Source organism: Patagioenas fasciata, chromosome 3, assembly GCF_037038585.1.
Source record: "Patagioenas fasciata isolate bPatFas1 chromosome 3, bPatFas1.hap1, whole genome shotgun sequence".
NCBI lineage: Eukaryota > Metazoa > Chordata > Aves > Columbiformes > Columbidae > Patagioenas > Patagioenas fasciata.
The window spans coordinates 100,262,066-100,277,550 of record NC_092522.1 but is presented as its reverse complement, the minus strand read 5'-3'; the positions used below and the strand labels follow the sequence as shown (position 1 = coordinate 100,277,550).

Here is a 15,485-nt window from a genome sequence, read left to right as displayed (position 1 = left end):
AAATAATGCTATGTTCCAAGGACAGGAAAAATGAGAAATTGTTTATGTCAAAAATAGACATGCTAAATATCAATAAAATTTGATGGAAAAATGCATGTACATAGGGAAAAAAAAAATAATTTACCTATCTAAAAGAGCTTTAAAGATGCCCATAAAATATATGGAATGGTAAGACATAAGAATGGCAGACATGTTTAATATAGCTACTGGTGCATGAAAGCACAGAACTCTAAGAAAAAGAAATGTAAGGAAAATAAAGGAAAGCAAAACTGGTAACACCTGAAGATAATAAAACAGTTTTTTTAAAGCACCAAAGTAAGACGACACAGGGCTTTATACAGAGACTTTTTCTGAAGAGGAAATAAAGAAGCTTAGAACAGCGTGAAAATACTTTAAGTCAAGCATTCATTCTTTTATTCAAGAGAGAAAAAGTTTTTTCTTGGTGGTGTTTTCAGTTACAAGAATAAGTTTCTATCAGTTTTCCTAGTCGTAACATCTTTTCTGTGAATAAATATGCCAAATGTAAGATTGCTTCCAGGCAAATCATAAAAGCTTGCAAAGGTATGAGTGTTTCATAGCAGCAAGGTGTTAACATCTCAAAATAATTGAGACTGCTTAGGTGTTAACCTAATTAAGGAAGTCTGTCTCAATTTAACTTTAGACTAGATGCAAGTTGGAACAGTAGTTATCAAGAGATCATCTTCCTTCAGATCACTTACTTTGGTTTCCATTAAAGGCCACAGAAGCATTAAAACATAGGCATTGTTATTAAGGTCCATACTAATTTATTCAGAAAGGATTTTTCAATTACCCACCTATTTCCTTAGCAGGAATTTCCTGATACACTGCTTCAAGTTAAAAAATAAAAATGGAGATATCTTGGCTTTTTTGCCCTTCCATTAGCAAATTTCTCATTCCTTAGTGTAACTACACTTTAATACTGTAAACACAGGTGCCAGCAAGTATCTTCCACAAGTCCCAGACTTTAGGCATTATTTCCTCAAAGGTTGGTAACTTAGTCATAATAGCTGGAGGATGTCCTGGGGAACCCTGTACCCCTGAGACCCCGGATGAAGCCAGGTTAATGGAGGAGTTTGCTTTAGTCGATGAGGACTGGGTTAGGGAACAATTAAGTAGTCTGGACGTCCATAAATCCATGGGTCCAGATGGGATGCATCCGCGGGTGCTGAGGGAGCTGGCTGAAGTCATTGCTAGACCGCTATCCATCATTTTTGCCAAGTCTTGGGAAACGGGAGAGGTGCCCGAGGATTGGAGGAAAGCAAATGTCACTCCAGTCTTTAAAAAGGGCAAGAAGGAGGACCCGGGTAATTATAGACCGGTCAGCCTCACCTCTGTCCCTGGGAAAGTAATGGAACAGCTTATCCTTGGTGCCATCTCAAGGCACATCAGGGATAAGAGGGTCATTAGGGGCAGTCAGCATGGCTTTACCAAGGGTAAGTCATGCTTGACCAACCTCATAGCCTTTTATGAGAATGTAACAAGGTGGATGGATGATGGCAGAGCGGTGGATGTGGTCTACCTTGACTTCAGTAAAGCCTTTGACACAGTCCCTCACAGCATCCTCACAGCTAAATTGAGGAGGTGTGGTCTCGACAATAGAGTAGTGAGGTGGGTTGCAAACTGGCTTAAAGAGAGAAGCCAGAGAGTGGTGGTCAATGGTGCGGAGTCCAGTTGGAGGCCAGTATCTAGTGGAGTGCCTCAGGGGTCAGTACTGGGGCCAATATTATTCAATATATTCATTAATGATTTAGACGAGGGAATTGAGTGTACTATCAGCAAGTTTGCTGATGACACTAAGCTGGGAGGAGTGGCTGACACGCCAGAAGGCTGTGCCGCCATCCAGCGGGACCTGGACAGGCTGGAGAGTTGGGCGGGGGATAATCTGATGGAATTTAACAAGGGAAAGTGTAGAGTCCTGCATCTGGGCAGGAACAATCCCAAGTTCCAGTATAGGTTGGGGCATGACCTATTAGAGAGCAGTGTAGGGGAAAGGGACCTGGGGATCCTGGTGGACAACAGGATGATCATGAGCCAGCACTGTGCCCTTGTGGCCAGGAAGGCTAATGGCATCCTTGGGTGTATTACAAGGGGGGTGGTCAGTAGATCGAGAGAGGTCCTCCTTCCCCTCTACTCCGCCCTGGTGAGACCCCATCTGGAATATTGTGTCCAGTTCTGGGCCCCTCAGTTCAAGAAGGACAGGGAACTGCTGGAGAGGGTCCAGCGTAGGGCAACAAAGATGATTAAGGGAGTGGAGCATCTCCCTTATGAAGAAAGGCTGAGGGAGCTGGGGCTCTTTAGTTTGGAGAAGAGGAGACTGAGGGGTGACCTTATTAATGTTTATAAATATATAAAGGGTGAGTGCCATGAGGATGGAGTCAGGCTCTTCTCAGTGGCAAACAATGATAGGACAAGGGGCAATGGGATCAAGCTGGAACACAAGAGGTTCCACTTAAATTTGAGAAAGAACTTCTTCTCAGTGAGGGTAACAGAGCACTGGAACAGGCTACCCAGGGAGGTTGTGGAGTCTCCTTCCCTGGAGACATTCAAAGCCCGCCTGGACACATTCCTGTGCGACCTCACCTAGGCGTTCCTGCTCCAGCAGGGGGATTGGACTAGATGATCTTTTGAGGTCCCTTCCAATCCCAAACATACTGTGATACTGTGATACTGTGATACAAGCTTTTGTTTATTTCCTTTAGTGATCCACTTTTAACTGGAAGTATCTATTGAGCATATTTTACTTAAGGACTGGTTTGTCTGTGATTTTTGTGTCTGTTAGTCCATCTGGTGTCCTTGTCCCCTCTCTGTCCCTATAGTACGATTAATCAATTGGCCAACTGCACACAGGCCTGCAGGTAACACCTTATTGAAGTGCTCTGGATTTCTTTAAAATTGGTTTCTCGGAAGTGAAAGGAACCCAGATGAATGCTTTTCCTGAGCAAAGGCCTCCCATGTACTCCATTTCCCTGCCTGAGTGTCCTGGCCAGTCAATCAGAGGCATATGCAGATCTTGCCCTGACGGTGCACAGTATGGTAGAAAAACTTGATGTGTGGGGCCTTGAGAAAGGAGCTGAAGCTATTGCATAAGATGGAGCCTTGCATGGGGTGTACGGAGGGACTCTTACATGGGACACACATCCATGAAAAAACAAGAGTTGTAAGAAAATTACTCTAAAGGGTCATTTATAAGAAAATAAGAAAACTTGGATTTGATTCACTTAAACAAGAGAATTTTCAAACGTCATCTCGGAGTTACCCTGCAGGTCATCAAGGGAGCTCCGTTGTCCTGTGCACAGGTTCTGTTCTCACTGCTGATAGTTTCAACACCAAAAAAAAAAGATTTAAGTATGGGACACATTGCTCAAGTCAGTCATTCAAACACTTGTGCGATTCCGAAGTCTTCCTTAGAGCTCTCACAAACAGTTTGCGGTACAGACATTGCTGACCCGCATCTCCCCTGGAAAGACCCAAATTTCAGTTGCTTCCAACTTTGTCAAATGTGAACTGGTTGGCTGGAATTTCTTCCCTTACATATCTCTCATGTTGATAGTTTTTTTACCTTCCCATCTCTGTTCTTGCACTGCCCAGCAGAGAAAGATGTTTCCTTGTCCTTCAGAATGATGCAGTAGCTCTGAGGATGCTGCACCTAAAGGATGAAACCAAACTCACACATCGGCTGGCCAGCTGGAAGGTCAAGCAGAAAGAGCTGTGAGTAGAAGCAGGTGGGCTCTTTCAGAATGACAATGGGAAGGAATTGTCAGAAGGAATAGCCAGGAGGAGATGAATGGGGGAGAAGGTGGAGAAGGCACAGGGGATGGACTTGGCTGCTCCATTTGTCTGGAGTAAGAAGCCACTCAGCATTAGTGGAAAACTAACACCGGAAACAGAATAAGGCACAGTGACAGAAGATAAACTGGACAGGATTCTGATCACTTGTAATGGTAGAGATGAGCTCTGTAGCTGATGGTAAACTGGAAGGTACAATGTTGGGACAAAACAGGAGCAACAGGGTGGCATCGATCATGATTAGGGAGAGCAGGCACTGATATTTCTATAGGTAGCCTACAGAGTTGGTGGAGTGAGACAAGCAAGCTAGCTCCAAAACAAGGTAACTATTGCCATTAAGTTCCTGTGTGTGAGCTAATATGTTCATTGGAAAATTGGGGCTTGTTACTAGTGGTGTGTCATCATGTTGATATAAAGATGCCACTTATCTGATAGGACAGGAACCATGCTTATATTTCCTCACACGTATAGCATCATGTGGATACTTCAGCTGAAGTGGCACTAACTTAGCATCTCTGTTATCTACCCTACACAAACAAATCTGTGCCCAACACTATCAGAGCACACTTCCTTTCAAATCCTAGACAGAACGGAAGCGCCATTTTTCTCTTCTAGCAAGGTGTACTGATGACACTCAGTGTACCTCACCTCTCAGATGCAGAGCTATAAATCCATTTGCTAAACATCCAATCTTGGTCTGTCCAGGTTGAGGCATAACTACAATACTTCTCTTGGACTAGAAGTTGATTAAAGCTGTGCTTTGAAGATTAAAAGTGTGATAAAATATTATGTAATTTGAAAGTGATGCATGAGACATCTCAAGTTGAGTACCCAAAACTGGGGGATGCTTTTGACATTTTGATTTTATAGGGAACCATAAATCAGCTAATTTTATGGTGAGAGCACAGCATAATCATCCATGAAGATATCAGAGAATTTTACATTTGACGTAGGATTTGCCTTTTGGATGTTAAGATAAAACATTGTAAGAAGAAGAAATATAGAATAACCACCCCTTGATTGAATAGGGTGGGATTTCACAAAGAGGGAAAAAAACACCTATAAAATCACGTAATTAAAAGCTTTTTGATAATGTGTATACATAAAAAGATGGAATAAAGTTTGCATAAAGCTGTAATTTTTATATTCCTTATATTTTAGCACCTGACTCTGAAATTCTCATCACTGTTTTGGTACAATTTCTCCCTGTAGGCAACTCTATTTTAATGATAAAAAGAGTTCATTGCTTAAACTAGTTAAGCAGTTTAAAAGCTTGGAAGTTCTGGTTTTCAAACACAATGTCATTAAAAATATTTTATTGTCCTTTTTATCTTTACCATATATTTCTGATTCTTTTGTAAGTATTTTTTATTATGTTAACATACTTCAATTATTGTTACAGAAATCTTATTAGGAAGCTTAGCAGTTCATTAAATTACATAATGCATGAAGTAGGTGGAATCGATTAAAGAATGGAAAAATAGACTTCTGACATATTTTTAAAATAACACCTTTTATTCAAAAAAGATCCAACTGGTATTAAAAAGTTGTAAATGATATTTATTATTCCATATTATGTTATTTTGAATGTATGTACGCAACAACCCAACTTTCTGTCAGAGGGTAAAATGTGTTTCCAAGAGAATAAATTTTTGTAGGTCATTCCAAGAAGTGTAAAAATATTTCGGGCAGAAAATAAGAACCACTACATGTTTAGCAATTTGCATTTCAGTTGTCTCTTCAATCTTAACTTGTCTAGTAAACCCAAATCTTTCTTGTTTGTTTGTTTATTTATTAATTTGTTTTTCAAATACCCCAACTTTTCTGGGAAAAATCCGACAAAAACAAGCAATATAAAATGTGAACAAACTTCCTTTTGGGGGAAAAGGAACAAAGTATATCTGCTGTTTCATATGCCATTGGCAAGGCTCAGCCAAAACTTGGTGGGGTGATGAATAAAATGGTGAAAGGTAATAAATAAGATCTGTATTGATTTGAATGTGGTTTTCACTGTATTTAAGAGTATTTAATGCAGACTGCAGTACATACACGTTCGGGCTTTAATATATTTACTAACACTAAATGTCATTTAATATCGCAAAAATTCTATTATGATCAGGGTGCAATATCCAAAGGAAAAGCTGCCCAATGTAAACAAAACCACAAAAAATATCATCTTAATTCATTACAATCTTTCCTGCATTATAGTCTTTGTTTTTCCTCTTAAAAACTTAATTTAAAGAACTATATTCCATGTATGAGCACAAGCATACTCTGTAGAAATGTATTAATTCAGTTTCATTAATAAATTGATTAGTTTTTCTTATTAAATAAATCATCACTGTCACACGATTTCTCTTTTTCTCTTCCTTTTCAACACACATGTTATGCACCTCATTTAAATTTGCTGATCTGAATATTTTAAGCTCCACCCTAAATATTTTAAGTTTCATATGGATTATTTGCATTTTCCAATGTATTTCCATTGTGTGTATTTCCATTTACTACATTCGCAGTAATTCACTGAAGTAATCTACCCAGTTCCACTGTGACAGCTCTCCCCAAAGTTGCTCATTGCTGTTGCCCATTTCTCAACATCCTGCTTAACACATGTCCACAATGCACTTACCAACAAAACATATTCCAGTAGCTGCTATGAATTATAACACTGAATTAGAACTCTAATCTCACACTATTCAGAATTAAAACTTGTATGAATCTCTTTCCCCCCGTCTTCAAATTTCCAGTCTCAAAGACCAAGATGACCCTTACAGCCAGATATTTTAAGAATTCTCTGAAGTGTAACTCCTGTGTGTCAGCTGACAACATCACATACTCCACGGTGCTATTTTCTATCTGGCAATGGAGTAAGGAGAATTCAGTCAAACACAGTCAAGCACTCCTTACGATGATGATCATTGACATTTGTTGTACTAGCAATGCCCAATCTGAGAATAAATAATATGAAAAGCTACAGGCAAGGTATGGAGCATCAGCGTTGCACTTGATTAGGCTACAGAGGAATGTCTTGCAACAATAACAGACAAACCAACAGAGGAAAGGGGAATGAAATTTTTTTTTTTCAGGAAGAGCAGGCTTTGTTAGGAAACTGAACGATGACAAAAAAAAAAAGCACAAAATTCCTAATATTACTGCCAATTTGGAGGTTATTGATCAAAATCTAAGTGGTGTTGTTTACTTGTCTTCCAACTCCACTATTCTTTTATTACTTCCTACTATTAGGATAAGCGTAACAACAACTGGACATGACCTTGTATTTGTTGTTCTTCCTGTGGGTGTGGACACGTTACATGCTGGTCTGTGACGTAGAACGTCACCAGCACTGCACGTTTCTGAGGTCACCGGAAGCCGCCCTTACTCACTGCGGTCTATGCACCAGTCTTCTCTGATGTGCTCTGCTCATGTTTCTGCTGAGAACTGCACTGTTTACTAGGGGCCTGAAGTAAACCTGATTGAAGAAATCAAAATAGAAGCATTTTCTTTCATTTCACTGCAAATCACAGTAAATGAAACTGAAACATAGCTGAGAGGACAAGATGCAACAGAGGACCTAAGGACCTAAACACCTTTTGACCTGAACATGACATGGGATGCAAGAGTAGGAATTCAAAACTTCTGGATGTTGATCAGGCTTATGAGTTAGGTGTGAAGGTGCCTAGAAGGGCCAGGAGCTATGTATACACAGGCATAGAATGACAGGCACCCTGGAGCTTTAAAATGGAAAAGTAAGACCCTGTGGAGTCAGTTTAAATAACAGTTGAGCAGGGCTTATTTAATGAGCAATTTTCCACACAGGTGCCTGAGGTCTTGTGTTAGTCATCAAAGTCTCTTGTCAGAGTTGAAATTATTTTGGCTACTTCATTCAGAAGTTGCTTAGGTCTTGAAAGGATAGCATTTGCTTCATTTTGAGAGGGTATCTTTGCTGTCTTACATTTTTATGATAGTCTGCCTCATTCTAGCTTGCCATATATTTATAGTTAAGCATGACTGAACTTTAGATATTTTGTAGCTTCAAAACACTTTTTTCCTTCTGTATAAATGATTCTATTTTAAACCACACTTAATTCCTGGAACAGGCAACTGCTAATTTCAATATTCATAACTCAGCCATTTTTACTGAATTACTCCTTAGTCTATGATTTTTTTTTTTGTCCTCAGTTGAACTACACTTATTAATTTACTCATTAAGTACAAGTCAGATCAGGATTGTCACTTAAACATTAATGTATTCGTTTGATCAAAATTAATTCCAAGCACATGGCATCTCATAATTGGTAAATGTAAGATAGCTCAAAACCACCTCTTCACCTTTATCACAGAGGTTAACAATTTTCCATTTCAGATAGCTGAAGGGAATGGAGAGAATCCACAAACGTTTCAATTTATGAGTATGTTTTACCAAGATACTGTTCAGGAACTTGACTATTTCAGATTAACCATCAAATAGAGGACTCAGAATGGTGAATTATTTCAAGGTTTGATGCACAGCACAATCTCTTGCAGCCATATCAATGTTATTGATAAAGTACAGAAACTTTTCAGTTTTTTTTTTTTTAAACATCTGACATAAAATTTCTCTCTGACATGAGACAGTCCAATAACAACCAGCATTTGTTTTGCTTGACTTGCAATTTTATAAGTAGTAATTGTGTATAGTCAATATACAAGGAATCCACATAGTGTCACAGTATAATAGTTTCAGATCTAAGCTTGTATTCAAAAATAATATGTTGTTTCCAGGCTTCAGAATTTCAGGACAGACTTTAAGGACATTAACAGACCTAACTGAAGACTCTAGTGCCAGGAGTCTTCATTGCTCCTGCTGTTTCAACTCCAAAGCCAATTTAATACCAGAGAAATCAGCCATTCCATTGCTGATAATGTTAGTACACACAATCAGGTAATAACATTATTTCATAACCTCAAGCTATTACTTCTCACTGTTTCTCAGTGGCTTCTCTTATGGATCAACGAGCCCCTCAGATTCCTAGAGGTAACTTCTACAGTGCTCTTACATCCTGATAATAAAAAACTCTTAAGCTTGTAAAGCGAAAATTTTTATTATCTCCAGGTAATTCCTATTAAAGACTGGGGGCTATAATCTAACACATAACAGAGCATAAAGGAAAATTGCCTTTTAGTGAAACTCTGGCAAGTACCTTGCCATTCCAGGCATGGAGTAGACTGTCACAATTATAGCTGTTACAGGAAGGGGATTAAGTACAGAATCACAGCATCATGAAAAGTTTGGTTTGAAAGGGTTTCTGGAAGTCATCTAGTTCAATCTCCTGCTGCAAGCTGGTTTAACTGAAAAATTAGAAGAGGATGGCCAAGGCCTCATCTAGTCATGTTGTGAAAATCACCACAGAGGTAGATCCCACGGGCTGTCCGGGAAGTACATCCCAGTGCTTAACCACCCTCGCAGAGAGGAATTTTTCCGGTGTGCAATTAGAATTTCCCTTGCTGCAACTTGTGATTGTTGTGTCTTGTTGTCTCATTGTCATAGAGAGCACAGCCTAAGTGCCATCACAAGGTATCTTCTTCCTTGAGTGCCCATTAGCTTGTCTACTTTTCACAACAGTATTAGCTGATTTGATGACAGACATTATCCCTGCTTAAAACTCTGCATAATCTATGTATTTACTTTATCATGGTCACAGTAACACTATTTCTACATTAATTCTGAAGACAGCTTGATAAATGTTTGATTAATTGTACATATAACGTACCGACTTCACACTGACTGTAAAGCACCAAGTTCATGGGAAAGCATTTGCTAAGCTCATGTGTGAACTCCAGCATCTGCTTTGTATCATTCAGTCAATAAATGATCCCTAATCAGACACCATTTGTGTTTTCTGGACAGGTATATGGACAGTTAAGAAAACCTTGTCTTTGAGAATGGGATTTTTTTGGAACTTATTTACAGCTTAGAATTCCTTGATTATAACTACATTGACAGTTCATGTATCTACCCAGGAAAGAATTTTTTCGTCATTTCTTAGAAGCTCCATTCAGACTTATAATGTTGTTGATACTTTGGAACATTAACATAACTTTCTATGCTGCTGAGACTTTTACATGATTTTATTATTTCATTTGGTTGCTCTATTTGCTGGTTTCTTCTTCTGTTCTACATCTGCTAGTATTACTATCGATGGTCAGAGACCTCCCAAAGGAATTGTGGAACCTTTAATGCTTCCCAAATTTTAGCAATAGAAAAAGAAAGATGGGCTTGGGTTTACAAAAGCTCATTGGGACCACAAGCACCCAAGTAAACACTATGGTAACACTGAAGGCTCCAACATCCACCATAATCAGCGATGGGAGGAAAACTAGCTTCAGGCACTTCTGGGATTAGAAGAAGACAAAGAGCTTTCATCCATTTGCCAACCTCACCTCTAAGGAGAGAGGTGAATACTAGGCCAACAGCAGGTCCTTGTTAAGTGCCAACATGGGTCTGTCAAAGTCTTGTAGCTTTGAAAAGAAACCAGGTGCAAATCGAGCAACAATTTGTTCCCTCTAGCCCTATTTCACTTTTTTCTCTCTACACATTTATTTACAGGGCTCATCTTTCTTCTCGGTCAGAAGCAACCTAGGAGTTGTGAATTCTCCTTTTGACTACCAGATCTTTATGTCTATGTTGCAAGCCTCTGTATAAACCTAGCGTACTTGTTTCAGGTCTCTGGCCATGGCCTAATGCACGAGTTTCTTTCTCTGTATGCAGCCCTGTGTTACAGTGGAGCTACATGTTACGTGACAAACCACATGAGGAAGCCTGGGTCACCAGCTCCATTCCCAACCTGAAGAGTTCCAGTCTGCACGGTTCTTCCTCAAATGGCAGCTGCTTTTCACCTTAGATCATCCCTCTCACCCTGCTCTTTTACCTTACCTCTTAGCTGTATAGATTGGGGACAGAAAATAAAAACTGGTGGATTTTTACTTATTTCTGTCTCAAAAATAAGATGTTTTATGTAATTTTATTAATCTCTACCATAAGTTTCTTAAAGGAAACACTCAGATCCTCTTCACAATTGAACTTCCTGAAATCATTTTAGTAGGTTTGCACAAGGCTGGACCTGACCTAGGACAAAAACCTACCATAATAGTATATAACATATATACCCAGGCCACTATGCATGGGTTAGGAAATCTCTCTCAGTAGAAGATCTTGACTAGTTATTTGTATTTCAACTCCTGGCCATTTCTTGATAGAAGCTGTGGGGGTAACTGATAAATTAATTGGTGTTTGGACATTGTCAAGTATTTCCACTGTGTCACTATGACCAAATTAATGTATCCCTGATTTAAGAACACAATACAAAATACAGTAGGTTATGTTTATTTAATCTGAAAAAGTGTGTACTGAGAGCAGCACACCTGCTTTTCCACATTAGTTTGTGTTTTTTTGTCAATTTCTCTCTGCTACTTTATGAAAGGTGAGGCTTTCATATCAGTACTCATCAAACTTTGTATAAATACAGTGCAGCTCTCTTTATATCCATATTTGAAATAGCATATTTCCTCTAATTTTAAGATCAGTGTGAGAAGTCATTGTGTTTATGCTTTAGATTAGATGGCCTTTGATTCGTAAATAGTATGAATCTTCAAAAATGTATTCTTTCGTCATCTATTTAAAATCTAATAAAGCTTAACTCATACATGTCACAAATTGTACAAATATTCACTCATTCCAGATCAACATCCCTTTAAGTAAACCTAAATTAAATCTTAGTATGCATACAGTAGGAATGTAAGTATCATTCATATAAATATTTATCCTTAATAAGTATTCATATAACAAACTTCTGTACTGGTGTTATACTATATATGGCAACAGTCTTTAATATTCTGCTTGCAACCAGCAAGACCCATAGATGGTAAGCTGATCTGTCAATACAAAAAAAAGTCTCAGAACTGACAACTGGAAATTGATAGAAGTCACAGAGATGATCATCCATCAGCACCATCATGTGAGCAGCCAGGTCATTTGAGACAATCAGTGTTCTTTCTGATCACATTCTCAATATGGTGGTATCAAACATATAGAGTTGATTACTTTTCCCATGAACACGCTATGTCTACAGTAAGAATGTTTTTGTAGTTTTGAGGCTTCACGAGTTAGTGGGATTCCAGTAAAATGATTCCAATCAATAGAATGCTTCAACTGCTCTTGCCCAGTGTTCTGTTTCCAATGGCAAAAGGGAAAGCTGTTTAGACAAATGAAAGCCTGGCCCATTTCTTCAGTCCATTCCCCTCAAATTGCTGCAGCTCCATAACTCCAGGAACAACGATGTTGAATGGCATGTCCTTGCCTCCGCCTTCTAGAATCCAGTTTTATACCTATTGTTTAAGAATTTGTCTTACTGCTTATTGAGCTTGTTCATACCATCCACCGCCTCCTGTGGCTCCGAGTTCCAGTTCACAACCTGCACAGTAGAAGTGTTTAGTTTGACTGTTGACTGTGAACACCGAGTTTCCAGAACACATTATCCAGGCTAGGTTTTATGAAATGTCTGGTCTGGGGTAGCTACTGGAGGGCTTCAGTTGATAAACTAAGGCAGCCCCCAAATGCATGGAAGAATCTCCAACAGCACTTACTACCCCTTTTTTCTATCTTCTATGCAAAGGCTTTCTTGGTATTTAAAAAGAACTGGTTTTAAGTTTTCTTAATCTCTTCTCATCACCCTGCTTACCCATTAATTTTAAAACTGGCACAATGCACTGGCTATTTAGAGAGCGCATCATTCTCTTTAGTAACAACAGCAATAATAATGCCTTAATATTACTGGTACTTTATTGCTGTTTTATACTGTACGGTTCATTTGTATTGCATCTGTTTGTGTGTATTGCTTAAGATCTCGGTATTAGATCAGTTTCCCACTGAGCTTGGCACTGTAAAGGCACAGAAAAAAACCCTTTTATTGTACAGAGAGTAATATAGCAAAAAAAAAAAACAAACCTAGGTCCTTTTTTCATGCAGATTTTCTTATTTACAAAGCTGTTACTGGTCTCATTACAGCTTTTTGTTTATGCAAGCTGGTACTCAACCACTGAATTCTCTAAAAGAGAGACCCAGTAATACTTGCAAATTTTATAGAATAAAAGTGCAACTAATTCAGTCAAGGTCAAAAGTGCTTTTGTGATCATCTGTCTACCTTCCTACCCTTTCAAAGATAATTTCAGAAAATAGATCTGCTCTTTAAAAAATTTACATGGCCCCGCCACTTCACGTACAAGTTTCCACAGAAAGATGTTTTCCTTCCTTACCACACATTTTCATGAGATAAGAAGTGCTGTGTAGTAACTAGCTATAAGATACTAAGCACATTTATAAAATTTGTTGGCTTTTACAGCCATTTTCCCCCTTTATTTTTCATAAAAACCAGGGAAATTCTTTTTTTTTTTTCGGGTGTGAGAAGAGTCTAATTATTTAACCCAGGTGATCCTATGTCTGTAAAACGTAGTTCATGAGAATATTCACACCAACTGTTTCCTCTCACGCATTCCATTACCTGAATTAATTGTACAGAAAAAGTTACTGCCTGGTGGCCACCACACATATACGTATATCATTGTACAGATATTGCATATTTTTACCTTTTTTTTTTTTTTCCCCTCTCAGAGAACCGTCATCAAAAAGTCACAGTAGAACCATGCTTACCTTCAGGAATAGGATATACCCTGCACTTATATTGAGCAGTAAAAAAAGTTTGTGCTTTAAGCAAGACTGGATGAATTATTGCTGATAAAGCATAATTATCAGGGTTAGACTGTATGGTCATAAATGGATCATGAAGTAGCTGCCTGCAGTTATGCACCACAGGGTATGATACGGACAAAGCCTACAAAAAGTTTTCTATCTATTGCCATTAATTTAAAACGACAAAGAAAACCCCATTAGGTTAAGCCTCATTGTGCTTAAGTCATGCACATATGTGATGAGCTGATCTTTTGGCAGTTGCACAATCCTACTAAAAAGATGACTGTGTTTTGGAAGAGTCTTTCAGAGAGGGCTCTCAAACGTTTCCAAAGTTGAGATTGCCAGGTTGGGGTGCCCAGCCTGCAGGCTGGCGAGGATGATGCTGGCTGCAGGAAGGCGCACCCAGCATTGCAGCCAGCAGGAAGGCTCTACTTTCCGTTCCCTTTCTCTAACCGGAGACATCAAGAGCAAAAGGGCGTTTTAAAGAAACTGAGCAATGGAAAGGGGGCTCATGGGCAGAACCTAATTTAGAGACCTCAAAGGGGTATCGCTTCCTTGCCGTGACTTGTTCCCCTGGAGTTAACCTGGAAACCGTGACTCGAGGCTGACGCGTTTATTTTTTCTCCAAGCCAACGTTTGCATTGAGCTTCATCTCCCACGCACACCCCGATTCCAGGGCCCCCCGGGGGGCTGCCGATGTGAGCGGCCAGGGCCGGTCCCCGCCCCGCGGGACCGCGGCCCCCCACGGCTGTCGGGCGGCCCGGCGGGCAGGGCGGGCCGGGCCGGGGCGCGGGACCCCGCCGCGCCCCTGGGAAGGCTCTGCCCTTTGCTCCGCGCGAGGGCCGGGCTTCCCCAGTTCAGACAAGCCCTTGCCCCGCTCCCGCGGCGGCGGCGGGTTTGGTGCGACACCGTCCTGACATGTTGTAACTGGTTTCCACACCCACCGCGCCTGAGAGCGACGGGAAGTACCTGCGATCAACCCTGCGCCGCCTTGACTCGCCGCCGCCGCGATCGCAGCAGACGGGTCGAGCCGCTCCAGAGGTGAGACCCCCGCGCGGGGCACCGGCCAAGTAAGTGGGTCTCCCTTCTGCCTCCCCCGGGCCGGGCCAGGGGCAGGCGCAGGCTCAGCCCCCGCCGACCCCGCGCTGCGGACGGACGGGTGGGGCGGCCGCCCCCCGCCCCGCCAGCGGCCGGTCGGCGCCGCGGGGCGTTTGAAACGGGGGCGCGGGGATCGCGGAACGGAGGCGGCGGCGGGGCTGCTGCCGTGGGCACCGGAGGGGAGCCGGCGCTGCGCGGCGGAGAGCGGGGGCGGGAGAAGGGCCGGGCGGGGTCGGCGGCTCTTGGGGACGGGCTCCCCCGCCGCGCTCCCTCCGGGGCCGGGGTCCGGCGGGGCGTTGCGGCCCGACCGTGGCCGGGGGTGGCACCCATGCGGTGTCCTCAAGGCTGAGGCGTGCCCGAGCACGTGGCAGTGCCAGCTGGTTGCCACCGTTTTGCCTGAAAAGTTAACTTTCTGGTTTAACAAAAAAACCAAAACAACAACAATAACAACAACAACAACTAAACAACAACAACAACTAAAAAAAAAAGAAAGAAAGAAAGAAGCAGGAACGCTTGCAGTGTTGTGGTTTTTTTGTCTTGAATTTGATGCCCTTTGCATCCACAGAAAATCCTGTAATTTCATTAATAATTAAATAATTGCCTTAAGGTGGGCAATTATTATTTGTTCCTGATAGAATTTTTCGGTACAAAGGTTGGTGGGAGGCAGCTGTCATAAAACGCCTGTTTATTCTGTTAAAGGCTGGTCACACCAGGCCATTAAGCAGTGGGGAGGCTCCTCAGCACAGCCGCGGGTTGGAGGTGCTCAGGTGGATACCCCAAAAACCATACCTGAGAGAGAGACCTGCAACAAGATGTTCCTGTGGCTTAAATTTCCCTTAACTGAGGTGTCAAGGTT

At 41.1% G+C, this 15,485-nt stretch overlaps 1 protein-coding gene and 1 long non-coding RNA gene across 2 annotated transcripts in view; one reads left to right on the top strand and one right to left on the bottom strand.

Moving 5' to 3' along the window:
- Nucleotides 1-5,849: 5,849 nt before the first annotated feature.
- On the bottom strand, nt 5,850-14,661 carry LOC139827623 (uncharacterized). Its single transcript, XR_011738488.1, has 2 exons — nt 14,501-14,661; nt 5,850-12,257 (listed from the first exon to the last, which is right to left on the bottom strand). It is a non-coding gene; the product is annotated as an uncharacterized lncRNA (long non-coding RNA).
- FAM83B (family with sequence similarity 83 member B) overlaps nt 14,375-15,485 on the top strand; it is a 55,790-nt gene continuing 54,679 nt past the window's right edge. Inside the window, exon 1 of the mRNA XM_065835236.2 lies at nt 14,375-14,601. The gene's annotated coding sequence lies outside the window, so the exon portion shown is untranslated. The remainder of the gene's footprint in view (nt 14,602-15,485) is intronic.